We start from the raw sequence: 27,603 nt of genomic DNA on the forward strand, positions 1-27,603 counted from the left end.
ACCGTGTCAAGGAGACACAGGTTCTTTGCATCTCCTCACTCTGCCAGCCTCAGCTTTATCTTTAGTAAAATGGCTACAGCAATTTCAGGTGTCACATCCAGATATTCAGAAAACTGAATGGCCATTTCTTCCTGTGGCTTTTTCTTAGGCATGAGAAAAAAATTTTCCTAAAATCTGCACTGAAAATGAGCCTCATGTTTCATTGGCTGGATTTGCAGTTAGAGGCTGTTTGGATTAATAAGCTCTGCTGGTGAGAAAGAGAAACCACCAAAATATACCATTTCTATACCCATCACTGACAAGGGGAAAAGGATTGCCCTGAGACTAAATCAGGCCCATATGTGAAGTTGGGATTGAGGTCATTTTCCTCGGTGGTTAGTGAAGCCTTGTATCTGGAGGGTGGAAGGGAATGGCAGTCTACTGATGGGGTCCCAGAAGAGCCCATAGGTCCATATACACCGTGTGTAAGCTCTTCTTCTAAAATGAAAATCACTGTGAGAATTTTACGTGAAGAAAATTGAGTTTACTGCAACTATCTTTAGGTCAGGTGTGTACCTGTGTAGTATATGTTACATACTTAGTGTATATACCATATGCGTGGTGTAAAACCAGGCCACTTTGTGCTATGAGTGAGGACTCCCCATAAGGGCATGGCAGACAGGTACCCTGAAATATATCTGGTATACCTCTTTGAGATCAGTCTTCTGAAATCTTATAGATACAGTCCTTCCTCAGATTTTCCATAATGAATTATATTGATTTCAGTTAAACACTGCTTCAATTTTGTCATAAAAAATATTTAATAGTCATATGAAATTTTTACAAAGTTTGGAATATCTTTTAGTGAAAAGTTGCTTGGCCACAATGAATATACCATGTGAGAGTATAGTACCAGTAGAGACATACTTTCCAAAACCTGAACCTAATGGATTTAATATCCAAGCTGTGAGATTGGCTTTTTTTTTTAGTTCTTTTTTTGTTTAAGAGATGAGGTCACACTATAGTTTCCCAGGTTGGATTTGAACTTCTGGCCTCAAGTGATCCTCCTGCCTCAACCTCTTGAGTAGCTGGGATTAAGGCACACACCACCATACCCAGCTGAGCTGTGTTATCTAATATGACTTTCAGGATTCCTAGTAAGGAGTGTCACACTTTGCATGGTATCTTGCTGAGTTTGTGCATACCAGTTGAGATGAATCTAAAAATACTGAGTATCTACTCTTTCTCTTTGCTTGGTACAATGTGCAAGCAGAAGATTCAAAATACATCATTGAAGAATAAGACTAGTTATGCATCACAAGGAATATACTGAACTAGGTTAGAAGCCCAGAAAGTTCTTCTTTTTAAAGATATATGTCAATACCCATACCTGCAGTTTGAGATTGATTGACTGATTGATTTTTTATAAGCCTTATTGCTAACAGAGAGAAGCCACAGAATGGGGAAGAGGGAAAAGAAAAGGAAGCAGGAAGGGCACTAAAGACAGCTGTCTTCTTTTCAGTTTTACCAAGAGCCCTGATGCCTACTTTTGAAAATGGTTTTAGATACTTCTATAGGCCAGTGTTTCCTACATGTTCTACAGAAGCCGGTCCCTGACAAGCTCCTTTAAAAAGGATTCTGTAGTCACAAATACCATACTGGAAAATGTTAAATAATTCTTCTGGGTATTTACACTGCATGTTAGTAAATTAAAAGACTGAGACTGTGTATTAGTTGATTCTCATACTGCTATTAGGAAATACCTGAGACTGCGTAATTTATAAAGAAAAAGACGTTTAATAGACTCACAGTTCCACATGGCCAAGGAGGCCTTGCAATCATGGCAGAAGGTGAAGGAGGAGCAAAGGCACATCTGACGTGGCAGCAGGCAACAGTGCATGTGCAGAGGAACTGCCCTTTATAAAACCATCAGATATCGTGAAACTTACTATCATGAGAACAGCACGGGAAAACCCTGCGCACATGATTCAGTTACCTGCCACCAGGTCCCTCCCATGACATGTTGGGATTATGGGAGCCACAATTCAAGATGAGATTTGGGTGGGGACACAGCCAAACCATATCAGTGTGTAATAAATAACTCATTTCTTTAATCCTGTATTTTCCAAACTTTCTTAGTCACCAAATGTCTCTTTTCATATACATCTTTTAACATCTTGCAGGGCACACTGGGAACTGCTAAGGTCAGAGAGGAGTGTTCTTGAGCAGAGGAATGACATTATGAAAGCAGTGTTTTAGTCAAAGTCATGTAGTGTATAGGATGATTGGAAACAGAACAGCTTGGAAACGTAAGATCCTGTTTGGAGGCTATTGGAATATTTTGGGATAAAGAAGATGTCACAGATGGATAATAATAGCAAATATTCATTCATCAATTCAGCAAATATTGATTAAGCACTAACTATATGACAAGCATTGTTCCAGATCCAGGGGATACAGAGAGAAAACAGTTCAAAATCCTTCTCCTCATTCACATCCTAAAAGAGGGAGAAATACAGTAAAACAGACACATATATAAAATGGCAAGTGGTGAAGAGTACCAAAAAGAGAAACAGAGCAGGGTAAAGGGGCCAGGTGCAGTGGCTCACACCTATAATCCCAGCACGTTGGAAGGCTGAGGTGGGTGGATCGCGTGAGCCGAAGAGTTTGAGACCAGCCTGGGCAACGTGGCAAAACATCATCTCTACAAAAAATTAGGCCCAGCACAGTGGCTCATGCCTGTAATCCCAGCACTTTGGGAGGCCGAAGCAGGCAGATCTCTTGAGCTCAGGAGTTTGAGACCAGCCTGGGCAACATGGCAATACCCTGTCTCTACAAAAGATACAAAATAGTAGCTGGGCATGGTGGTGTGTGCATGTAGTCCCAGTTACTTGGGGGGCTGAGGCAGGCAGATTGCTTGAGACCAGGAGGTCAAGGCTGCAGTGAGCCGTGATCATGCCATTGCACTCCAGCCTGGGAGATAATCCCAACACTTTGGGAGGCTGAGGCACGTGGATTTCTTGAGCCCAGGAGTTCAAGCGCAGCCTGGGCAACATGGCAAAACCCCATCTCTACAAAAAAATTACAAAAAATTAGCCAGGTGTGGTGGTATGCGTCTATAGTCTCAGCTACCCAGGAGGCTGAAGTGGGAGGGTCACCTGAGCCCAGTAGTCTAGGCTGCAGTGAGTCGTGATCACACCACTGCATTCCAGCCTGGGCAACAGACTGAGACTCTATTTCAAAAAAAAAAAAACAAATAGGGTAAAGGTAGAGTCTCTGGGGTGGTGGTTAGAGGGAGACCTTTCTGATGAGTGGTCATTTAAGCAGAAAAGTTAAGAAGAAAGTTAGGAATTAAGTTAGGAAGAAAGCAATGTGGATATCTAAACACAGAGAACAGGCAGACGAAGGCCTTGAGGTCAGAACCCAAGGCTAGAGGGTGGTAGAGGGTGGTGGGAGATGCAGGGAGGCATGGTGAGGCATGGAAAGGGACAGGATATGGTTGAGATCGCATGGGGTCTAATAGACCATGGTAGAGACTTGGAATTTTATACTGAGTGAGACTGGAAGCCAGTGGAGCATTTTGAGCAGAGCTGTGACATGGAAAGACTCAGTTTTTCAGTGGTTACTCTTCTGTGTGGAGAACAGACTGGAGTAGAGCTGGAGTAGAGCAAGGAGACTGGTTAGGAGCATTGCCACAGTCCAGGCATGAGACGGTGGTGTCGTGGCCTCAGGGGGTCATGGTGCAGGTGGTAGGAAGCAAGAGCTTCCAGGTACCTTTTCAAGGTAGGAGTTGACAGAAATGGATGATACCATGCTCCAGATTTTAAGTGTTTAAGCCTAATTATTTGATCCTTATAAAAACCTTTGGGAGTGGACAGAGTTATTATCTGTTTTACAGTTGAGGAGACTAAAGCACAGAAAAGTAGCTTGCCTGAGATCATACAGCCAGTAAGTGGTGGCACTGGATTTGAAGCTCCAGAGCCTGTGCTCTAATCATTATGCTACACCCTCCCCCACTCCCCACCCTCCAGAGAGGAAGTAGAAGGAAACCCTGGGCCAGGGCCAAATAGCACATAATGCCTTCCACCTTCCAGCCAGTAAGTGCAAAATTCCTAAGAAATGAAATCAAAATTTCTCCTCTTTAATCAGCTTTTAAAGTGTTGACCTAGTTCTGCATAACCTTGTCCTTTTCTGTATTTTTCTATGAAACAATTTTTGGAAGACTTTCAGAGTTCTGGGGGGCAAATCATGTCTTCTATTTTTCACCAAAGGGAAAGGTTGGGGCAGGGTAAACTGGTAGTGCGCAGACTGGAGTGTGGGAGAGCATGAAATAAGAACCAGGTATTCGGCCAGGCACGGTGGCTCACGCCTGTAATCTTTGAGAGGCCGAGGCGGGCAGACCACTTGAGGTCAGGAGTTGGTGACCAGCCTGGCCTACATAGTGAAACCGTGTCTCTACTCAAAATACAAAAATTAGCTGGGCATGGTGGCACACGCCTGTAGTCCCAGCTACTAGGGAGGCTGAGGCAGGAGAATAGCTTGAACCTGGGATGCAGAGGTTGCAGTGAGCCGAGATCGCGCCACTGCACTGCAGCGTGGGCGACAGAGCGAGACTCCATCTCAAAGAAAAAGAAACCAGGTATTCTTTCAGGGTTAATTCTGACAGTTTTTTGAAACATTCTATTCCCCACCATCACCGTCCCCCCCCACACACACACCTCTACACCCCTCCCATTAGAGAAATGGGATAGCAATCAGGGCATTGTACACTGCCTTTTGTTTCTCTGCCTAAGATGGCCTAACTACTTTGATTCTGATGGGTTTAGTTGAAACAGCAGAACTCTTAGTACTGCTGATCGTATCACCCTCTTTTCCTTTTACCCTATTAGCTTGGGAGCTTGGGGACTTTAGAGCACTTTCAGGAAGGGAGAAGACAATTCTAAGAATTTACACATTTGAAATATTTTTTCCAGTTACAGTGGCTCTAATCTAACCAAGTAAATCAAGATTAAATTAAATATCTACCACAATCCTACAGTCTACTGAACTCTGCTTCTAAAACAGTGGACTTGGAGAATGGTCGAAATAAGAAAGGAATGGATCCAGATGCTGTAGGAATTTGGTAGTATTTGGTGATGTACCAGGGATACCATGGGGCAAGTGTAGACCAGGGATGGGATGGAATGATCACAATAAGGCCAGAGTGGGTAGGAGATATTAGAATCAACATTTAGAGATGTCAGTTCAAGACCAGCCTGGGCAACATGGCGAAACCCCATGTTTACAAAAAAAAAATACACACTAGCCGGGTGTGGTGGTGTGTGCCTGCTGCAGTTCCAGCTACTGGGGTAGGAGGAGTGTTGGGGGGGGTGCTTCTGAGGTTGGAGGAAAGTAGAGACAGCGAAACCCTGTCTCTACTAAACCTTGAGCCCAGGAGATCAAGGCTGCAGTGACCGTGATTGCACCACTGCACTCCAGCCAGGGTGACAGAGCAAGACCCTGTCTCAAAAAAAAGAAAAAAAAAAGGAAAAGAAATACTGGGGCCGGGCGTGGTGGCTCATGCCTGTAATCCCATCACTTTGGGATGCCAAGGCAGGCAGATTGCCTGAGGTGGGGAGTTTGAGACCAGCCTGACCAACATGGAGAAACCCCATCTATACTAAAAATACAAAAAAATTAGCGGGATGTGGTGGCGCATGCCTGTAATCCCAGCTACTTGGGAGGCTGAGGCAGGAGAATCACTTGAACCTGGGAGGCAGAGGTTGTGGTGAGCTGAGATTGTGCCATTGCACTCCAGCCTGGACAACAAAAGCAAAACTCCATCTCAAAAAAAAAAAAAAGAAAGAAAAAGAAAAAAAAAAAGAAAAGAAATATTGGAATACCACTAAACCTATGGTTCTGTTTTCCATGGACTTTGATTCTCCATGCATTGCTCTCTAAGTTACTAGACCACCGTTAAGGGTCAGAACCTTGGAGAGTTCCAGGCAGTAGACGCTTTACAATGTGTGTGACTACTGCACTAGCATGAAATGGACAGGATGAAGCTAGTATAAATGATGCTGAAGCAGACCTCTCGTGTGCTTTCTGTTGAAATCTCCAAGTTTAAAAGGCTGCCACCTCTACCTCCCTGCAACCTCAAGGAGATGTTGGTGCAGCAAAACATTTCAGTCCATCTTGTGAAAGAGGCATAAAGTCAGCATAGTTACTGTAGGGTTTCTGTTAAATTTTGATGTTGTAGAGGGGTGTTGGAGTTCCTTTCAGGTTCTGTGCTTTCTCCTGAGGTCTCTTCTAAGGGTATGGTATTGCTTCTCTTTGTTATTTCCTGACCTGTTATAAAATTAATTGGAATCTTTCGTAGGGTTGGAAGAGTGAGTTTGCCTAAATCTACCCTTGTTGTTTTCTGGTAAGTGCTTATATTTGTAACAGACAGATAAAAAAAGATACTGTATGTTATGCAGATAGTTCGTAAAAGCTGAAGGTAAGTTTAGGCTGTTGCTAGCCACAACAGACTTTTGCAGTATAATTAAGTTAAGTCTATCTCTGCTTTTTACCACCTCTAATTTCAGTAATCTTGTTTTGTGGCACTAAAATAAATCTAGACACTTAAATTTTCATTGTTATAATCTCTTTTTCTTCAGTTTTAGGAAAAATCATGGTTTTCACATCAGATTACTAAATTTCTGATGCTTTGATTAAAATTTCATCATACTGTTTTTAAAAATGTTTAACCATCTGCATTTATGATGTCCTATCAGGCTACAAATAGGAACTTGAGTGTCAATATTAGGAAACACCTAACTAGCAAATCCTGGGCATAATGGTAGCAGAGAGCAGAAAATTATATGAAAATAGAATTTTTTGCAGAGAAATAGTCATGACATATTTACACGCTGTGTTACAGTTCCAAGATGTAGTCATTATCTTTTTTATTTTATTTATTTATTTATTATTATTATTATTATTTTTTAATTGAGACAGAGTCTTTTTCTGTCGCCCAGGCTGGAGTGCAGTGACACGATCTTGGCTCATCGCAACCTCCGCCTCCCAGGTTCAAGCAATCCTAATGCCTCAGCTTCCCGAGTAGCTGGGATTACTGGCTAATTTTTGTATTTTTAGTAGAGTTGGGGTTTCAACACGTCGGCCAGGCTGGTCTCAAACTGCTGACCTCAGGTGATCCACCCACCCCGGCCTCCCAAAGTGCTGGAAGACCATGCCCGGCCGTAGTCATTATCTTTTTATACTATTTGAGAGAACAGGAGCATTACAGTAAAATTCCTAAGTAGCCAACTGATTTGCAGTGCCAGAAATGAATACCGATCCTAAAAGGTGTGTGATGAAAAGGGAGTCTCCAGCATTACATTAGCATTTCAATTAGATTTTGGAGATGATTTAGCTATGGATAACAACAATAGGGATTAGTGAGAAATATATAAGATTTTTAAATGATATTGATCAATAGTTATTGTTGGTTATCTTTTTTTTTTTTTTTTTTGAGTCAGGATCTCACTCTGTCGCCCAGGCTGGAGTGCAGTGGCATGATCTCAGCTCACTGCAACCTCCACCTCCTGGGCTCAAGCAATTCTCCTGCCTCGCCCTCCCATGTAGTTGGGATTACAGGCGTGTGCCCACCACATCCGGCTTATTTTTGTATTTTTAGTAGAGATGAGGTTTCACCATGTTGGCCAGGCTGGTGTTGAACTCCTGACCTCAAGTGATCTACCCATCTTGGCCTCCCAAAGTGCTGGGATTACCGGTGTGAGCCACCACACCAGGCCACTGCAACACATTTCTATGTAATGTTTAAGATCACTGGGGTAAGGCCATAGTTGGATGTCAGTGGTAGATCTTGTGGCATATAAATAAATCACATTGAATTTGAGAGAAAGAGAATAGATGACAATTAATTTGAGAATGACGTTTCAAGCTAATTTTTAGAATATAGAAAATGTAGATTTTTTTCTTTATTCTATTCAGCAAACATTAAGTGCATGTCCTACCCAGACAGGAGTCAGGAAGGGCTTTCTTAGTGAGATGATACTCTGAAATTAGTCTTGAAGGATGAGCAGGAATTCGTACAGTGAGGAGGGTGGAGATGTTCAGAGGGAACAGTAAGGGCTGTATGTAGGAAGCTCCTCTCAGTATGGAATAACTAAAGTAAGAGGTGTGTGTGTGTGTGCACGCACGTGCGTGTGCATCCACATGCACAAGGGAGAGATACTTCTGTGTAAATGCTTAAGGATTCATCACATTTTTGCAGCTTCATAGTGTTCCATATAGTATAATTATATGCCATAATTTGTTTAACCATTCCTCTATTTTTTTTTAATTTATTTTGTTTTTATTAATTTTTTTTGTATACAAAAACAATAAACATTTTCTAAAAATACATACAAACAAAGAGATGCGTATCAAACATATTAGGAAGGTTGCACATGGGAAGTCGGGGAATAGAAATGGGGGTGGGAGTTAAAATAAATGAGAGAGGGACTTTATATGGATCAGTGATAATAACTCAATCCTCTATTTGACAAAGAAGAGGGAGAAGGAAGAGGAAGAAAAAGAAAGTGGGATAAAGGATCAGAAAGGGAGGAAAATAGAAAAAATTAGAGTATGACTCCAGGGTAGACCTGTTTTGTTGTCATTGAGTTGGTTGGTTGGTTTGTCTGTTGTATTCTTCATGTTTCGCCAAGTTGGCCAGACTGGTCTCGAACTCCTAGCCCGAAGTGATCAACCCGCCTCGCCCCCCAGAGTGCCGGGACCACAGGCGTGAGCCACCACGTCCAGCCCTCACATTGCTTCTGGCCTCCGTGGTAGACCTCCCAGACGGAGCGGCCAGGCAGAGGAGCTCCTCACTTCTACCCAGACACGGGGCGGCCGGGCAGAGGGGCTCCTCACTTCCCAGACGGGGCGGCCAGGCAGAGACGCTCCTCACTTCTTCCCAGACGATAGGTGGCCGGGCAGAGGCGCTCCTCACTTCCCAGACGATGGGTGGTCGGGCAGAGGCGCTCCCCACTTCCCAGACGATGGGTGGCCGGGCAGAGGCGCTCCTCACTTCCCAGACGATGGGCGGCCGGGCAGAGGCGCTCCTCACCTCCCAGACGATGGGTGGCCGGGCAGAGGCACTCCTCACTTCCCAGACGGGGCGGCCGGGCAGAGGCGCTCCTCACTTCTTCCCGGATGGGGCGGCCGGGCAGAGGCGCTCCTCACTTCTTCCCGGACGGGGCGGCCGGGCAGAGGCGCTCCTCACTTCTTCCCAGACGGGGTGGCCGGGCAGAGGCGCTGCTCACTTCCCAGACGGGGCGGCCGGGCAGAGGCACTCCTCACTTCCCAGACAGGGCGGCCGGGCAGAGGCGCTCCTCACTTCCCAGACGGGGCGGCCGGGCAGAGGCGCTCCTCACTTCCCAGACGGTGGGTGGCCGGACAGAGGCGCTCCTCACTTCCCCGACGATGGGTGGCCGGGAAGAGGCGCTGCTCACTTCTTCCCGGATGGAGCGGCCGGGCAGAGGCGCTCCTCACTTTTTCCCGGATGGGGCGTCCGGGCAGAGGCGCTCCTCATTTCTTCCCAGACGGGGCGGCCGGGCAGAGGCGCTCCTCACTTCCTCCTGGACGGGGCGGCCGGGCAGAGGCGCTCCTCACCTCCCAGACGATGGGAGGCCGGGCAGAGGCGCTCCTCACTTCCCAGACGATGGGTGGCCGGGCAGAGGCGCTCCTCACTTCCCAGACGGGGCGGCCGGGCAGAGGCGCTCCTCACTTCCCAGACAGGGTGGCCGGGCAGAGGCGCTCCTCACTTCCCAGACGATGGGTGGCCGGGCAGAAGCGCTCCTCACTTCCCAGACGATGGGTGGCCGGGCAGAGGCGCTCCTCACTTCCCAGACGGGGCGGCCGGGCAGAGGCGCTCCTCACCTCCCAGACGGTGGGTGGCCGGGCAGAGGCGCTCCTCACCTCCCAGACGGTGGGTGGCGGGGCAGAGGCGCTCCTCACTTCCCAGACGGTGGGTGGCCGGGCAGAGGCGCTCCTCACTTCCCAGACGGGGCGGCCAGGCAGAGGTGCTCCTCACCTCCCAGACTGGGCGGCCGGGCAGAGGCGCTCCCCACCTTCCAAATGGGGCGGCGGCCGGGCAGGGGCTGCAATCCCAGCACCCTGGCAGGCCAAGGCAGGCGGCCGGGGGGTAGAGGCTGCCGCGAGGCCAGACCACGCCACCGCACTCCAGCCCGGGCAACACCGAGCACTGGGTGAGCGAGACTCCGTCTGTAGTCCCAGTACCTCGGGAGGCTGAGGCGGGCAGAGCACTCGGCGTCAGGAGCTGGCGACCAGCGTGGCCAAGATGGCGAACGCGTGCCTGCATCCAAAGGAGAAAAGGCAGGCAGCGGTGGCGCGCGCCGGCAGTCCCAGGCAGTCCGCGGCACGGGCAGCAGCAAGCCGAGTAGATTGTAGCCTGGGCCAGAGAGGGAAAGAAAAGGAAGGAAGGAGGGAGGGAGGGAGGGAGGGAGGGAGGGAGGGAGGGAGGGAGGGAGGGAGGGAGGGAAGGAAGGAAGGAAGGAAGGAAGGAAGGAAGGAAGGAAGGAAGGAAGGAAGGAAGGAAGGACCATTCCTCTATTGATAGACATTTGTCTTCTGGTTTGGGCTATTTCAAATAATGTTGCACTGAACAAACTTGCACGTGTTCTTGCAAACTTGCGAATGTAATTCTGTGTCAAAGGTTAAGGTTTGGTTTTGGTAGTCACCATTGATAAATTTGAGTACATACCTTAGGTCTGAGCTAAGACCAGTAACATTTCATTATACTTTATAATTTTTGAGCCCTCATCTATTTTGATTAAATTAAAGATGTCTTCAGTTTCCAGTCATATGGGAGCTTATTGTGCCATGGTAACAACTTTGACTTTTAGTCCGAGTGACGTGGGAAGCCATTGGAGGATTATTGGCAGAGGACTGATATAACTGTTTCTAAAGATTGCTCTGGCTACTCTGTCAAGAATGGAAGACAGATGCAAAGATAAAAGGAAAACCAGTTAAGAAACTATTCTAATTGTTCAGGCAAGGGGTAATGGTGACTTGCACTAGAGGAGGATTGATGCAGTTCAAGAAAAATGGTGGGATTCTGGACATGTCATAGTTAAGAGTTGAAAGGATTTGTTGATGGATTGGATGTGGAGAGAGGGCAGGGTGTGGAGATTAGCTCTAAGATTAGAGTGGCATCACAGATAACCATGTGGAGTTGGTGAGTAGACAGCTGATAGTTGAGGCTACACATCAGGGTGCCTAATACTTTATTAATGAGTGAATAGCTGATAGATAATTCAAGAAGGAAATATATAAAATGAAAGTTTTAAAGAGAACAAGAATTACAGTTAACTCCTTTACTGTGACTCACATGATCCTTTTCTCTATGCTTCCAAGCAGATCTCATTTTAACTAGAATACAACTAGACTGGTTAAGAGTTTGGACAGGGTGAGAGAGAGAGAGAGAGTGTGTGTGTGTGTGAGAGTGCTAGAGGAAATACATTTGTATGTGTATATTTCTCTCAGAATCTAAGTGTCTATCTCTCAGAATCTAAGACTTGACGTCAGAAAAATTATTGCTACTAATCTGTTTAGAGATATTACAACTTTATGGAATTGTGTTTAATTAAAATTATTATTTTAAAAACTTCTTCATTTTAACTTCCATATAAAATTAGAAATGTTTTCCCAAAATCAGGCATGGTGGTGCATGCCTGTAGTCCCAGCTACTCTGGAGGCTAAGGCAGGAGAATCGCTTGAGCCCAGGAGTTCTAATCCAGCCTGGGCAACATAATGAGACCCCCCCATCTCTTTTAAAAAAAAAAAGAAAGAAAGAAAAGTTTTCCCACACCAAAAAAATACTAATAGACTGAGTTGGAAAACTTGGTAAACAAGCAATTAGGTTGTTAATCCTTAGCTGTCTTCTGGCTATGGCAATTTACCCAGTATTTAGACTTTTTGGCCTTTAGACCCTGACTTGGTTTGCCTTTTGAATGCATCATTTCCTTAACCCCCTCCCATCCTCTCTGATCTTGGCTCCCTTTCTCACTGGCCATAGTCTATCTTTCCAAACCCTGCTCCACATTTTCAGCTCCTAAGTATCTTTTCTACCTTTTTTAAAACTTCTTTAATTGATACATAATAGATGTACATACTTTCAGGGTACTTGTAATAATCATAATTTGTAAAGATCACATTTGTGTAATTGGGATATCTGTCACCTTAAATATTTGTCTTTTCTTTATGCTGAAACCTCCTATTATAATTATTCTCCTCCGACTGTTTTGAACTATACATTGGATTATTGTAAATTATAGTCACCCCACTGATCTATCCAACACTAGGTCTCATTTCATCTCTCAAATGGTTGGTTTGTGCTCATTAATCAGCCTCTCTTTATCCCTCCTCCCTGCTGCCACTTTTGCGCCTTTAATCTGTGTGTTATGGGGATGCCCATATTTGATAAAACTCTGTCCCATTCATGGCACAAGCTGCAACCTAATTATAGTAGTTTAAAATACTGTGAATGAAATATTTGTCATACATCTGCATGATTAAATTTTCTTCGTGAAACATAAAGCCAGAAACTCACTGCATGTGAGTTATAAATCCATGGTGGCACTGATAGCTTAATCCTGCATATTTCAAAGAACCAAATCCAAAGGGATTGACAGATCACTGGCTTTTTCCAGCTTGTCTGGTTAATAGACACCCTTATTTATATAAAAGTTTAATGGTCCACAAAATATTTGAATAGCACATGAGGTAATCTGTTTGAAATGTTGGGAATATTAATGCATGATGAACTTTAAATTTAAAGTAGAGAAAGTTCAGAATTTCTGCAAGGCTTGAGCTCCTCTTGGATTCATGCAGTTCTAACAGGACTAAGTGTACAATCAAAATTATAAAAGAATCATAATTTTTTCTTTTTTGATGGTTGGCAGAGCTAGCTGGGGCTTTATTTTGGAAAAAAATAATTGAACTGGTTTTTAGTTGGGGGCATGGGCAAGAGTGGGTACCCCAGGCAATAAACTCCTCCAGGGGGGCTGAAGGCTAGGGCTGAGCCTCAGGTGGGTCTGCTTTTCCTTATGCTCCCCTGCACAGCTGCCTCACCAACAGGCTCTGGGACAGCCACAGAAGGAGGTAGGCAGGGAGGAGCTGCCATGGCTGTTCACTTGGACAGGACATCAGAGGACTCGGACACCAGCTTCCCATCATGGATCTTGATCTTCTTCACAATCAGGCCCCTGGAGGAGCTGGGGCAGCTGAAGGAGCCAGAACCCCCACCAGAACCAAAGCTAGAGCCCAGGCCATAGTTGAGACCAGAGCTTGTGAGGCCCCTATAGGCCCAGCTCAGCCCCCCTGAGTAGCCACTGGTGGTCTTCCTATGGATACTCATATTCTGCATCCCAGACTCCAGCCAGCTCTCCTTGCCCTGCAGCAGCTTGCAGTAGGTAGTGATCTCGATGTCCAGGGCTAAATTGATGTTCACGAGCTCCTGGTACTCATGCAGCTCCCACACCATGTCCTGATTGGCCCATTGCAGGGCGGCCTCCAGCTCCACCAGCTTGGCGTTGGTGTGCTTAACAGCCAGCTCCCCACATACTGCTCAGCATCTGATGGCAGCCTCCAGGGAAGCCCTCTGGTCTCTGAGGCCCTTAGCTGATGTTCTGGGTCATCTCTGAGATCTCTGTCTTTGTGCAATGCAAGTCATCCTAGTACTTTCCAGATAGCTTCTGCAGCTCCTCATACTTGATCTGGTACATGCTCTCATCCTTGGCCTGGCTGTGATTGGAGATGTCTTCATACTGGGCACAGACCTTGGTGATGATGCTGTCCATGTCCAGGGAACAGCTGTTGTCCACGGACAGAACCACAGATATGTCCAAGATCTGGGACAGCAGCTCCCAGATCTCCTTCATACAGCTGCTTGAGGAAGTTGATCTCGTCAGTCAACCCTTCCAGGCGAGACTCCAGCTCTGCTTTGTTCATGTAAGCTTCATCCACATCCTTCTTGATGAAGACAAATTCATTTTCCTTCTCTGTATGCTTGTTGATCTCATCCTCCTACTTTTTCTTGAAGTCCTCAAGCTGCCTCTGCATATCATCAAGCTCCACCTCCAGCTTCAGCTTCTCTGACCCAGAGTGTCCAGCTGCCACCGAAGGGTGTTGATGTGGCTCTCAAACCTCTCATCCATGTTGCTCCCAGCCATCTTCTGCTGCTGCAGGAGGCTCCACTGGGTCTCAAATGCCTTGTTCTGCTGCTCCAGGAACCACAACTTGTTGATGAAGGAGGCAAACTTCTTGTCAAGGGTCTTGATCTGCTCCTTCTCCTGGTTACACATGGCCTGGATGTTGGGGTCCACTTCCAGCTTAAAAGAGCTTAGCAGGCTCTGGTTTACCATAATGGCTGTGATGCCCCCCATACCACTGGCCCCATCATAGCCTCCACTCAGACCTATGCTGGCCCTTAGGCCACCCTGGAACCTGCTGCTGCTGCCCACCAGGAGAAGCTCAAGGAGCTGATGCAGGCACCAGGCCTGCTCATGGAGGAGCACCTGCTGAAGGCCCGGGGGCCAGAGGTGGACACCCTGTAGGACTTCTGGGTCACCCTGATGGACACAGTGGAGGCAGGAGTGGCCAAACCAGACAGAGATTTGAGAAGGAGCAGAAAAGCTACTTCTAGATTATAATTTACTTTTGATTAACAACCTCATAATAATTGGTTAGATAGTGATTAGATTAAGCAAGTCTTAATTCCTAGAAAGCAAAATGAATTTACCGTTAAATTATTTTTTTTTCCTTCCACTAGAAGAGGAAGGAAGATGGTAGAAAAGATTGATTGGAAAGGTAGGTCAGAGACTGTCAAGAAGCTGCTGACTAAACACCTACAAGGTAGTCAGAAAACTCTTGCTCTGAAATCTGTAGAAACAACACCTTCAAGAGGATACAAGGACTTTTAATGTCTTTCGAGTCCTAGAACGATGTGTTTTTTTTGTTTTTTTGTTGTTGTTGTTGTTGTTTTTTGTTTTTTTATTGAGACGAAGTCTTGCTCTGTTGCCCAGGCTGGAGTGCAGTGGCGCAGTCTCGGCTCACTGCAAGCTCCGCCTCCCGGGTTCACGCCATTCTCCTGACTCAGCCTCTCCGAGTAGCTGGGACTACAGGCGCCCGCCACCACGCCCGGCTAATTTTTTGTATTTTTAGTAGAGACATGATTTCACCGTGGTCTCGATCTCCTGACCTCCTGATCCGCCCGCCTCGGCCTCCCAAAGTGCTGGGATTACAAGCGTGAGCCACCGCGCCCGGCCCTAGAACGATGTTTTAACTTTGGTAGGTCCAGACCTTTAAGCGAAGGACGCAGAGTAAGACACTTTCTAAACTCTCTTGGTTCGACCACTATTCGTTTAAAATCTGGCTTTAACAAAACTTAAGGGTTAGTGAGAAAGATACCAAACTGTATTTTTCAGTACTGTATTTTAAACTTGCCTTTATTTTAAACTTTGTGCATCAGCATTACATAGCATGTTTGGTTTCCCTACGAGTAATGATTGGAAACCCATGCTAATCTCTTAACTGGTTAGCTACACTTGTGGTTCAAGACTAACCACTTAAACCACCTGGAGACATCATTAAATGTAAATATTGAATCTGCAAACCCAACTCTATGAAGTCATATCTTTTTGCTGAATATGAACTTTTAAAGGCCACAGAAGAAAACCTTGCTCAAGACTACCTGTTCCTCTGTTAGAGTCATTATCACTAAGTTCTTAGAACCAGCAAGTTTTAGAAGCGTTGTCAGTTTCTTTTGCTGTTGTTGAAAGAAACATTTATTAAATAGCTACATGGTCACAAGGTTTGATATCCATTCTGTCATTTGATTGTATTTCTGCACTCTGAGTACTCCTGTTTTGGCACATTACTGCTAGCTTTGTGAAATGTCAGGTGTTGTTTTCTGAAACTACCGTAGGTGGAGATCCAGGCTCTCCTGCCTGTGTTAGACCCCTGAATACTGCCCAAACTGGAGCCGTTTACCTTTGACTTTCCTGTGGGCCTCTTGGATTTGTTCTGTTCTGGCTTCTAGCAATCAGGTATTTTCTACTTAGGATGTTGTCCTTTCAGCCTCACTGCTGAATGAGAAGCAATTTCAGAGCTGCCATTCCATACATCTAACTTCTCTCCAGTCCTAAAACAAGTGCCCTCAGAATTTTTGTACTAGAAATTACAGGGTAAGAGATTAGATAAAAATAAGCCAAAAGAATATTTGAAGTCACATTTTTATATAAAACTGATAACCTTTGAAGTATTAATATTGAATGAAAAAGCATCCTTAGAGAGGCTGGGTGCAGTGGTTCACACCTGTAATCCTAGCATTTGGGAGGCCAAGGCAGGTAGATCACCTGAGATCAGGAGTTTGAGACAAGCCTGGCCAACATTGTGGAACCCCATCTCTACTAAAAATATAAAAATTAGCCAGGCGTGGTGGCACGGGAGCTACTCGGGAGGCTGAGGCAGGAGAATCACTTGAACCCACGAGATGGAGGTTGCAGTGAGCTGAGATCGCACCACTGCACTCCAAACTGGGTGACAGAGCTTTTTAAAAAAAAAAAGAAAAGAAAAGAAAAAATAAAGCACTCTTAGAGGTTATGTAGTTATATTTAGAAACAGGCCTACAAAGACTAAGTGATGGCCCAGGAACTGAGAACAGAGCCCAATGTTTTCAACATTAGTCCATGTTGTTGTGGAACTATCGTCTTTCTTTTATTGCTCCCTTGATTTAGGAGTTAGCCATAACTAACCCCTCTGTCTCTTTTATCTCCCTATATTTCTGGTATTGGATCATATGATTCTTCATATGAACCAGTTGTCCCCCTTTCCCAGTATTGAACTTGGAGATAGAAGGCAGTGGGTAAGTCTGGTGGGTGAACTGGCTTGGAAAAAGTGCTCAAGTGACTTCTTTCTGAGAGGGAACTTGAGACTAGTCTTTTCTACATCATCTTACTTAATGAGGCTAATAATTAATATAGTCCGCATGAATAGTTCCCAACCAAATGTTTTTCAAAGCCAATCAGGTTGGTCTTAATATCTAAAGATGTCATCCAGATGTGTAAAAATAATGCATGTATAATAGTTAAGGAACCCAAAATACCACAATCGTAAATTGTGTAGTGAAAATGTTCAAAAGATGTCTTTGTACAATTGTGAGTTTTATAGCTGAGTAAACTTGTTTCCAATATTGGAAATTGTATACCAGTCATATTTCTACTATGATAATTTTTTTTTTTTTTTTTGAGACGGAGTCTCGTTCTGTCACCCAGGCTGGAATGCAGTGGTGCAGTCTCGGCTCACTGCAACCTCCACCTCCCAGGTTCAAGCGATTCTCCTGCCTCAGCCTCCCAAGTAGCTGGGATCACAGGCGCATGCCACTTCACCCAGCTAGTTTTTGTATTTTTAGTAGAGATGGGTTTTCACCATGTTAGCCAGGCTGATCTTGAACTCCTGACCTCGGGTGATCCACCCACCTCAGCCTCCCAAAGTGCTGGGACTACAGGTGTAAGCCACCACGCCCAGCCTCTACTGTGATAATGTTAAATAACAAACAGCCTCTAAAATTTAGTGGCTTACATCAACAGATATTCTTTGTCTATGAGTCATTTAGGGTTACTCCATTTCAGGCTATATAATTGGGTTCATATCTACTCCTCATGTCCCTCATTCTACATATGCTTTTCTCATGGTAGATGATAGAAACATAGGAGATGAAATCAAAGCACACACATTCTCCATGACCAAAACCAGAAGCAACAAGGCAGGGATATGCACCACCTATTCTACTGGGAGGCATTGCAAAGTCATGTGACAAAGGGTATGGATAAATCTCTTACAGGCAGGGAGTGAAGAAATGGGAAAAGTAATGTACTACAGCAGTATTTCAACCCTGTCAATTCATCACTGAATTCACTATCCTCTTTGATTTCTAGGTGAGCAGATAGTTTTGGTTTTTGCAGCTGGCCCTTCCCTTTCACTGTTTTCTTTCTTTTCTCTGACAAGTGACTTCACGATGTCATTATTACTTACTGTGTAGGACCTCAGTAAACACATCATAGTCAAGCCACTAGCTAATAAACTAGGGCTTGACTTTTCATGAACTTGTTTTCCCAAGAACTTTGATTTACTAGTTAGCTAACTGTATTGAAAAAGCTTCATTGAAAAATTGTTCCTGCTCAGCACAGCTTAATCTATATTCTTGGGTTCCCAGTGCCAATTTTTTTCTTTCTTCCAATTTTTATGTTAGGTTCAAGCGAGTACATGTGCAGGTTTGTTACATGGGTAAATTGTATGTTCCTGGGGTTTGGATGTACAAATTATTTTGTCAGTCAGCTAGTAAGCATGTACCTGATAGGCCATCTTTCAACCCTCACCCTCGTCCCACCCTCCACCCTCAAGTAGGCCCCATTGCCTTTCTTCCCTTCTTTGTGTCCCTGTGTACTCAATGTTACTCAATGTTTAGCTCCTACTTAGAAGTGAGAACATGCAGTTTTTGGTTTTCTGTTTCTGCTTTAATTCACTTAGGATAATGGCTTCCAGCTGCATCCATGTTGCTGCAAAGGATAGTATTTCCTCCTTTTTATGGCTGTGTAGTATTCCATCATGTATATGTATTATGTTATTTTTATCCAGACCACCATTGATGGGCATCTAGGTTGATTCCACACTTCTGCTACTGTGATTAGTGTGTAATGAACATACACATGTATATATGTCTTTCTGGTAGAATGATTTGCATTCCTTTGGGCATATACCTAGTCATGGGATTGCTGGGCTGAACAGTAATTCTGTTTTACCTTCTTTGAGAAATCTCCAAACTGCTTCCCACTGCAGCTGAACTAGTTTTTATTCCCACCAGCAGTATATAAGCATTCCCATTTCTCCACAACCTTGCCAGCATCTCTTCTTTATGGACTTTCTAATAACAACCACTCGGACTGTTGTGAGATGGTCTCTCATTGTGGTTTTGATTTGCATTTCTCTAAGGATTAGTGATGTTGAGCACATTTCTGAATGAACCATCCAGCTTGGCTTCATTGTTTTTTATTCTTTCGCCTGAAGAACTCAAAGAAAGAAGTAAAAGAGATATATTTGCCCTTTGATTTATGAATGAATGATGATGTCTTAGATCTCAAATATTTGCTAAAAATGTAGATATCTTTAGAGTACTTCTATACAGAAACCAAAATATTAAAATTAACAAATCTGCTTCCTTCATCAGTATCTTATTCTCCAAGTTTGACATTTGAATCCTAATTCCTAAAAATTGAATGTTTTGGTAAATCATAGTCTGTTCTTTAGACTACATTTCTTTCCTTCTTAAGAAATAATTGCTTATCAATATAGCTATCTGGATGTATTTATCTGTGTAAAGAAGGTGTTAGAAGTGTGACCAGATTGCATTTATAAATATTATAACACTACCATAAATTGAGTAAATAGCACACAATATCAGTAGTTCAGCTTAGAGTGACTCATTTGTCAGTCCAGTCATAGTCATCACTTAGAAATAATTCACAACAGACTTTGAGGTCCTAGAGAGATGATAAAAATAGGTGGGATGAAAGTACCTATTTGGGGAATTGTCTGGAATGTTTAATACTATCCAGATGACATCATCATAACCTGGTAGTATTAAATGTGACTCTGGCACTTTCCCAGGCTATTCAGTTATTTTTTTTTAATTATTGCCTAAAAAATACAGCTCCAGGACAGTTAATGAAATGTTACTACATATATTGAAATCAGTAAGAAAACCCAGCTATTGTTCTGGAATTATATTAAGAGAGTTCTGATGTTTCAGACAGTATCTCATCTTGTCTGTAAGCCAGTATTGCCTCATGACATCTCTTCTGTTATTGTCTTGAAGTACTGATTAAAGTTGTTTTTTGTTGTTTTTTTTTTTGTTTTTTTTGAGATGGAGTCTTACTCTGCCACCCAGGCTGGAGTGCAGTGGCATGGTCTCAGCTCACTGCAACCTCTGCCTCCCGGGTTCATGTGATTCTCCTACTTCTGCCTCCTGAGTAGCTGAGATTACAGGCGTGTGCCACCATGCCCAGCTAATTTTTTTTTTTTTTTTTTGGTATTTTTAGTAGAGACAGGGTTTCGCCAGGCTAGTCTTGAACTCCTGACCTCAGGTGTTCTGCCCACCTCAGCCTCCCAAAGTGCTGGGATTACAGTCTTGAGCCACCACGCCCAGCCTAAAGTTTTTATTATTTAATCTTCTTTTCTTATATGTACTTGTTTGCATTGGGGACTGAATTTTATTTCCTGGTGATTCCCACATTAGCATTTAGGACCATTGTCATAGAGGTGCTTAAATTTTTTGTTTTAATTTTTGCTTAATGGGACTGTACAGATTATTAACCTGTTAACAGTTTCACATTATTTTTCACTGCTTTTTAAAAATGTAAATTAGATCAAGTCTCTCATCTACTTAAAGCCCTTAAGTGGCTCTCAATATTTTAAGATACAGACCCCCTTGTTAGGCCTAGAAATCTTGCTTAGTTTGACTTTCACTTCTTCAGTTTCATCGTATGCCTTCCTCCTTCCCTGTTCTTTATGCATTAGCCTCATTGGTCTCCTTTCAGTTTTGTGAATGTGCTGCACCTTTTTTTAGAATGCTTTTATCCCAGTTAAATAATACCTTCAAAAAGAAGCCTTTCATGATCACCGTATCTACAGAGGCCTCACCCAGATGCTTTCCAGTTGATCATCCCTGTACCTCTAGCATTTATTGCCCCCTGAAATTGTAATGTTTGTCTGCTTATTCATTGTCTTTTTCTCCACTCAAATGGAAGTTTCATGAGGCCAAAGTGCCAAGCATCGTGAGAGACACAAATAAGTCACTCAAATATTTGTCAAATGGAGTTTATTCTTCAAACTCAAGTAGTGTAACTTTCTTTCTTAATTTGATTCCATGAGGGAGAAAGCACTGTGCTTTGAGATTGACCTGAAAAAAAGTCAGGACAGTTGAGGGCCCTGAGTCCTGTGCTACTGTGCTCATCACTCTTAGGTAATTGATTTTATTCTCATTGACTGAGATGTTTAGGGTGCTTTTTAAGATCTTTACATATATATGGAAACTGGCAAAAAAAAATTATGGTTTTCTGCGCATGTTTATCAGCCTTGATTTGCCCTATTAAATATTTCAGAGTTAGAATTATAAATTTCTTACTAATGTACATTTTATGTTGTAAGTACTAGGCTCTTATTTGATGCTGCAGACAGCATGATATTTTTACGTGACAGGACAGGATAAAGAAATTGCTATGTATGGGCAGAAGCCAGTAGGATAGATGTGGAATAAAAACCCCTTTAAGGGTTCTTTGCCGTCAAGTGCCAGTTCATGTGCAGAGCAATTTAAGGTATGACTTTCCCAGCAAAAACAAAATTTGTGGTTTTTTACTGAGAAATCAGAGTAACCCAAGGCCTGAATAACTTGCCCACCATGACACAGCAGTGAAGAATAGAGCCTCGGTTCAAAATCAGGCTTGTCTGACTCTAGAATTTATTTCTACTACATTTTGAAATCTTTCTAAGTAGAAAGAAATCTAGAAATACATGTATTTTACTTACATGTTTTATTAAAGATGTGGAAAATGTTTGAAGTCATCTATTTGATATCTGTTACTGTCATCATATATTACAATCTAGTAGCTTCTATGCGGGGATTATAAATAATTTTAGAAAAGTTTGACTATATTTGCTTTTAATTAAACCAGAAACTTGAACATATAGTCATGAAAGTCAATTGTAAATAACCTTGAAAACTTTCAACTATGTAACTAAAAATTCTCAGAAGACCATGGTTTGCTTCAGTAGTTGCACATAGCTTGAAGAACTGATTCAGAATCTAACAGATGCGAACAGCCTAATGTAGGGAAATTGCTGAAAGCACAATTAAATTGCCAGAGTATACCACAAGCAACAATTTCCTTAATTTTTGTCGAACACACAATTTGAAATGATTATGTGCTTACAAAAACAAACAGAGAAATGCAAAGTGTTTTACAATCTGTAGTTTTATATTCATAAATATATCTCAAGGTTAAAAGTTTAATATTATAAATAGCATTATAACCCAATATTTAAAATTAGGGTAACCCACGTTATCCTAATTAATACAGAATCAGACACCTAATCCATTTTCTGCTAGTGTTCACATGTCAGGTGGTACATATATCGATGTGCTAAAAACAGTTCAAATTATTTCATCTAATGGGACTTCCTTTCTCAGTAATATTCCAAGAGTGATTGGCAAGAACCAGCACAAGCTGAGCTGTCAAGAAGTCTTGAAGTCTTGATCTACAATAAAAAGGGTTTTTTTGGCCAGGCACGGTGGCTCACACCTGTAATCCCAGCACTTTGGGAGGCCAAGGTGGATGGATCACGAGGTCAGGAGTTCAAGACCAGCCTGGCCAACATGGTGAAACCCCATCTCTACTAAAAATACAAAAATTAGCTGGGCATGGTGGCAGGCACCTGTAATCCCAGCTACTTGGGAGGCTGAGGTAGGAGAATCATCTGAACCAAGGAGGCAGAGGTTGCAGTGAGCCAAGATCGCACCATTGCACTCCAGCCTGGGTGACAGGGCAAGACTCCATCTCAAAAAAAAAAAGTGGTGGGGGGTTTCATAGTAACATTTTTGTACTGATTAGAAGAAAAAACTGTTAGAGGAAAAGACGAGTATAGATTTAGATATGAAGATTGAAAATAATAGCTCTTCAAAATATTTTAAAGAGAGCAAATTAGCCAGTTTTGATTACCTTATTGGAGCTTCATCGTTCATAGTGGTCATATTCCTGAAAACACTGTTTCTCTTCAAATTTAGTAACTAGAATTGTGAAGTCTGCAGATTTGTGGGTTAGGAATCTCTTGCCAGGATTTAATTGAGTTTTTTTAAAAAAAAAGATTCTTTAAGCATAAAATATTAAATTGGCATCAACCTTTTTACTTTACTCCAAAATTACAAATTGATGAAATTACAAATTAAATCCTTTTAACATAATATTAAATATTTAATTCCATAAATTATTAATCTTTTGTGCTATTATTCAGCTCCATCTTTTAGGAATGCTAGTAATTTCTGACTAAGAACATGAGGCTTAAAGATAGTCATGCAAAGATTCTCACACCCCTGAGACTTGAGGGAACTCAGCTGTCTGGGTTTCCTCCACTTCTTTGATAAGATGCTGGGAAGGCTGCCTCTTATCCCTGGGGGAAGAGAAGGGATACCACTAAGCAGTGACGACGATGATGATAGCAACTAACATTTATTGAGCATTTATTATGTATCAGGCACTATGCTGTGAAATGTACTTATCTATAAGTGCAGACTGAAAGCATTGATTAATTATACTATATATAACTTTAATCTGTATAACTTGAAATCTGCTTGTTGGGGCACCAGCCTTCAGGGTTGATAGAAGATGACTCTTGGATTTTTGAGGTTGACTGACTGTAAGATGATAGTTATAGTGACTTAGAAGGTGGTAATGAAGTTTATAAAAAGAAAGATAAGCTCTGTCTTGATAACATTGCAGTGGCAGAAAGAAAATCTGTATAAATACATAATTAGGTAGCTGTTGAAATGTCAAATATCATTGGCAAATTTGGAGATTATTCTTATAAAAATTCTAAGGAATGAATGAAATCTCCCAGGGCAGAGTTTCTTAACCTGGAATTAAACCTAAGATTTTATAGACCTCCTTGAAATTATATACTAAATTGTATATGTGCATGTGTATGTATGTATCATTTTTATTAGACTTTCAGTAGGATCTGTGAGCAGAAGGCCCAAGGCCAGAGTGTTAAGATATCTCTTGACCGGGGTAATGAAAGGCACCCTGAAACAGGCACTAAATGAGAAGATTATGAAAAAGAACTAACATCATTCAGCTAAGAATAAAGCAGATCCAAGCTTAGCCACATGAAGGTGATAGTTTTTTTTTTTTTTTAGAAATGATATTTCACTATGTTGCCTATGCTGGTCTCAGACTCCTTTGTAGTCATTTATTATGGTTCTTGAATCGTGAAAGAAAGAAAAAAGAAAGCTGGGAAATAAACACACAAATCTTAATGGTCATCATTGGAAGTGGCTAGCGTGCCAACTCCTTACTTTAAAAATTGGTACTTAAAGAGGAAGAATTAAGCATTCATTCTTCCAACCTATTAAAGTTTTTTTCAGAATAATAACTCTAGTTGACAAGAAAAAATACTTCTCTACAGAAGAATTTCACCTAATAAAAGTGACAGGAATCAATTTAAAAATCACAATTTTGCAACCCTTAATGAAATCACTGATTCATGTAACAGCCACTAATGAATACTAAAACTGTTAGTGCTGTGGTTCTCAAAGTCAGGCCCCTGTTCCAGCATCTTAAATATCACTTGGATACTTCTTTAAAAAATACGAAATCTCAGGCTCTTTCCAAAACCAACTATGTCAGAAACTCTAAGGGTAAGTCCCAGTAAGCTGTGTGTTAACAAGCCCTCTGAGGGTTCTGACAATCACTGGAGTTTGAGAACCATGATATTAGGAGAAAGATTGATAAGAATCTTTAATTGAAGGATCAGGCTCTCACTCCCAGTACTTACTGACCAATCTTAGCACTCCTAAAAGAAGAACCAGATGTTATATTCCTGTGATGTATTATTGCCACTCCCAAAAGATACTAAGCCTGAATCTATTCAGTCCTTTATAGAAACTATAGGAGATGGAAGAATAAGTTAAACAGTAATGTGAGGAAGCAAAGGACAAATCCAGAATGTAGGATGGCCGACTCAGTTTCTTCATGTCAGTGGCACAGGAAAAAGGGGGAGGGTGAGAGTAAGGGTACTGTTCCAGCGTAAAAGGGCTCCAGAAACAAAATAAACAAATATAAAATGTTCATCTTGGTTTGTATCCCGATTCAAATAAGCCAACTATGGAGATTTGAATTCAGACTGGGTATTAGATGATAATAAGGAATTCTTAATTATGTTAGGTTTGATAACGATATTGCACTTATATAAGAAAATGTCATTTTTTTAAGAGACACGTAGAAAAGTATTTAGAGTGAAACAAATTGATGTCAAAATTTGCTTTATGTTACATGAGGAAAAAAGGATAAATGAAACAAGTATGACAAAATGTTGATAACTCGAATTTGGGTTTTATTTAATATGATTTTATGTATGTACAAAACTTTCATAATAGAAAATTTTAAAAGATATCTGTGAAATAATGTGTTTATTAGGACATTTCTACCTATGCTAACCTTCATCACAGTGTATTATAATTGCCTGTTTACCTTGCCTATGCTAGTATTTCTCAAACTATCAAACTGTCAATATTGAGTTTAAATTGGCCAGTCTGTTGCAGACCATGATTTTTGTAAAATGGCAATAAAAAATAATGACCAGAAAAGCAAAACTGGAGGGGATGTTGACATACAAAATATAACCTTAAAAGTTTTCATTATTAAAGTTAACAAACATAAAATTACATTTCACTTAAGAATTAGAACCAACATAAACATAGGAAACAAGAATTTTCTAAAAACTGTATTTATTCATCAAAAATACATAAGCAGATATGAGAGCTATCTGGCTGTGACATCTGTCACCCCACTGATCACCAGGGTTGATTTGGCTGATCTGGCTGGCTAGATGGCTGTCCCCTTCCTCCCTCACCCCTCCATGTGTGTCCCTCCGAAAGCTGCATGCTCGGTCGAAGTGGACAACCATCCCCAATAGAGGAGGACCGGTCTTTGGTCGAGGGTATATGAGTAGCTGCACTCCTCTGCCAGAACCTCCAAACAAGCTCTCAAGAATACATACATAAGCAGTTAGTATAGACAGTTGCTATTACATTCATAAGTTTGTTCTGTAATCATAAGGTTTTTATTTTTTATTTTTATTATTTATTTATTTATTTTTGAGACAGAGTCTTGCTCTGTCGCCCAGGCTAGAATGCAGTGGCGCGATCTCGGCTCACTGCAACCTCCACCTCCCAGGTTCAAGCGATTCTCCTGCCTCAGCCTCCCGAGTAGCTGGGATTACAAGCACCCCCCACCATGCCTGACTAATTTTTGTATACTTAGTAGAGACGGGGTTTTGCCATGTTGGCCAGGCTGGCTTCGAACTCCTGACTTCAGGTGATCCGCCCACCTCAGCCTCCCAAAGTGCTGGGATTACAGGTGTGAGCTGCCACACCAGGCCATAAATAAGGTTTTTAATGTGAAACATGAATGTGCTTTTTGTATGTTAACTTGAAGACCATGTGCATTAACTTGAGCTTGGATTTTGTTCCTCGAAGGGATTGATGTATGCCTAAACAAATTTTATTTGCAGCCACAGGTTTCTGGCACACTTACTTCTATTACTGATTTCTCGGTAGATGTTACAGTTTTCAGGGATGCCTACACTGCAGAAATCATAAAGCATGGGGAAGATAATAGATACACTGGAATGCCTGCCGAGATTTTCACCTAGAGAGTGAAAGTGCCACTTCTCTAAATAGTTTGTCTCTGGAATTTAGACCATTTTTCTCACACTGTGTGTTATACATTTACTGATAGGTGATGATTCTGTCTTTACATGGTAACTTTAGATTCAGATATACCATGCCTTTGTTTTTCAGACAGTGCCCTTCCTGATGCCACGTTTCAAAGTTTTTCTTTCCCCTTGCCTGTGGTACTCCCGATTTGGACTGATAGCTTCAAAAAACAATAACAATAGATTCCACTGTGCTTCCCGGGACTCGTTTTGTAGTCAGTAGTTTGGGGTCTCTTTCTATATATGTAAACTTCCACTTGTTCACATTAAACCTGTTAGATTTCTCTGTGTTGCCAAAATCTCAAAAATCTTTCCCACTAACCTCCATTGACTCAGCATTTTCTTCAGGGGGAAAAAAAAAAAAGGTTGTCTGTTTGGACAAGTCAGTCATTTGTCCATGAAAAAATGGTCTCATTTAGCGGTACAGCTTAAATAGCGTTTTGTGTGGAATCTTAGGAAAGATACTATTAACTACTCAAAAAATACTCGCTTACAGAAAGCATATTGCATTCCCCTCAGTAGGTTATATTTGTCCGAAGGTCCGTATTTATAGTGGACTTCCCAGCTCATCCAGTGTAGAAGTGAGCCTCTGGTTCGCTCTTATGCAGAGAAGGCACATTGTCTACTTGCCAGTTCTTAATCTGTCTCTGTTGGCAGTTTGGACATTTTGACTAAAAATTATGCATACTTGTTCTTAAGTGATCTGTTCTCCTTTAGAATTATGGATAGCTACTATGCAGGTTCTGCAAAGGCAAGAGGAAGATGTAATGAGCTGACCATCTCAGTTTCTGTTGCCAGCCCATAAAAAAGAATAAAATGCCCACTTACATTTAAAGCCTGTAATATTTAGAATATGGCTAATAGCTAAGTACTAAGAATTATACATAGGATGCTTTGTGCTTATGCTTAATGCTAAGCATTGCAAAGTACGAAAGAGAATAATACGGTTCCTGTCTTCAGGAAGCTTAAGTGAAGTTGTCTTTAATACTTCAAAACACTATGTGTTACAGCAGCAGTCCCCAACCTTTTAAATGG

The 27,603-nt window shown here is 42.3% G+C and overlaps 1 protein-coding gene and 1 pseudogene across 2 annotated transcripts in view; one reads left to right on the plus strand and one right to left on the minus strand.

Annotated features, from left to right (window-relative positions):
• The window catches only part of SIK2 (salt inducible kinase 2), a 132,943-nt gene that overhangs the window by 59,435 nt on the left and 45,905 nt on the right, over positions 1 to 27,603 (plus strand). The gene's annotated exons all lie outside the window — the stretch shown is intronic.
• On the minus strand, positions 12,555 to 25,758 carry LOC134736146 (keratin, type II cytoskeletal 8-like; annotated as a pseudogene).

Source organism: Symphalangus syndactylus, chromosome 3 (genome assembly GCF_028878055.3).
Source record: "Symphalangus syndactylus isolate Jambi chromosome 3, NHGRI_mSymSyn1-v2.1_pri, whole genome shotgun sequence".
NCBI classification, from domain to species: Eukaryota; Metazoa; Chordata; class Mammalia; order Primates; family Hylobatidae; genus Symphalangus; species Symphalangus syndactylus.